Source organism: Pundamilia nyererei, unplaced genomic scaffold, assembly GCF_000239375.1.
Source record: "Pundamilia nyererei isolate P.nyererei 1_Seehausen unplaced genomic scaffold, PunNye1.0 scaffold00045, whole genome shotgun sequence".
In the NCBI taxonomy this organism is placed as follows: Eukaryota; Metazoa; Chordata; class Actinopteri; order Cichliformes; family Cichlidae; genus Pundamilia; species Pundamilia nyererei.
Genome location: NW_005187446.1, coordinates 3,529,179 through 3,531,230, shown reverse-complemented (window position 1 = coordinate 3,531,230; position 2,052 = coordinate 3,529,179).

Below are 2,052 nucleotides of genomic sequence, written 5' to 3'. Positions count from 1 at the left end.
AAACTAAAAACAAACTAAAAACTACTTCCAACAACATTCAGCTTTGATATTAATGAGTTTTTTGGGTTCATTGCGAACATGGTTGTTGTTCAATAATAAAATACAACTTGCCTAATAATTCTGCACTCCCTGTATATGTAACTTAACCCCACAGCCCACAGGGGTACCCCTCCTCTAGTATCCTCTTAAGTATTGTGCTATTCATAATTTCTAAATTATACAGAATTTAATTCCTCTCGTGGCTAATGACAGAATTATCTTGTGTTTGTAGTGATAATAATACATTTCCCAAATCCTCCCAGAAAAAATAAATATCAACTCAAATAGTATCTATCCATCATCTACCCATTGCTCTTACCTACTTTTCTATTTTGGGGTAGCAAGGGGCTCAAACACATCTCAGCTGTCACAGGGAAAGAAGCAGGGCACACTTTGGACTGGTTGCCAGTCCATCACACGGCCAACACAAAGAGAGGCAGATAACCATTCATGCTCACATTCACACCAATTAGCCTAACAAGCATGCCTTCGGACTGTGGGAGGAAGCCAGGGTACCAGGGGAGAACCCACAGGCACAGGGAGAACATTCAAACTCAAACAGAAGGGCCACAGCTGGCCGGTGGTTTCTATAATCATGAACCCTCTAATTTACTACAGAATATTGTAAGCAAAAAAAGATTTTGAGTGAATTAACCATATTTATTTCTACTTGTTAAATTTCTCAGTGTGAAAGAAAATGACAAGAACCGGCTTATGTCAATGACAAGACCTGATACATAAATTTAGAAAGTAAATTAAACGCAGGAGGAGATTTTTGGTTTATAAAACTCAGACACTTAGTGAGATACAACAGTTTAGTAAGAGTACAATAAACTTATAGCAAAGAAAAATAATATTAATTAGAAATACTATAGGTTTTTATAAGCGCAGTCACATTTCCCCACTGTAATTTCTTAGACTTTGTTGAGTCTTGTTCCGGTAATCACTGTGTGATTCATAGTTCTGATTTGTGTTTCCCAGACATGACAGAAGCACAGGAAGTAACTGCAGCCACTAGAAGACGGAATGACAGCAGGAGAGGAAGGGACAGAGAAAAGAAGCGAGAGAGAGGGAGCGTGAGGTGGTGTTAGGGGAAGACAAGCACTCGTGGGGGTCCCAGCTTTTAAATAATTCAGAGAGAGACTCACAGCACTCAGTAAGGGGAGGAGCACTGTCAGGTCAGCTCATTTCGCTGCAAAGCAGAGGGGGGAACGGAGACAACTGTACAGCAGAGGGAGGGAGGAAGAGTGTATAAAGATAGCATGAGAGAGAAAGACATGCAGAGGACTGTGGAAGAGTTCGCTATTGTGTGCATTTATGCATGAGTGTGTGTTTTGTGCACGTGTGTTCACCTGTGTGTATGTGTGCTTCAGTGACGAAAATAGACAAAACGAAGGAGAAACAGGTCGCATCCTCCTGGAGCTTTCTGGTTTCTCTGAGTCACTATGGCAACCGCCTCCTCCCTCCAACCCATACTTCTGTTTACTTGGCTTTTTTGTTCTCCCACGCTCTTTTGACTTCCTTCCTATACCCCTCCTATTGTTTTTTTATTATTTGCTGGAGTCCCATTGCCCTTCATCGCCCCATTCAGTTATCATCAGATTGTGAGTCTCAGCTCTTTCTCAATACCTGGACACATTTGTTTCTTAACTTCCATTTCCAACTTCATTCTGTGCAGCTCAAACATGTATCAGAGGTCACTTTAGTGGCCTAAAGGGTAGAGGAGAAGGACACACAGAAGCTTCAACTTTCAGACTACAGACCATCCTGGGGAGCCTGTGTGAGGATAGGGATAGATGTGGGGTGTGGCAGATACCAGAGCATCAAATTAACACACACACACACACACACACACACACACACACACACACACACACACACACACACACACCAGCCAGATTTCTTATGATTTACATTTACAGTTAATATTTTTCAATATAAGCAAAGCCAATGTAATCACATTTATAGCTTATGTTTAATTATCACAGCTACCACCTCCACAAATATTTGACC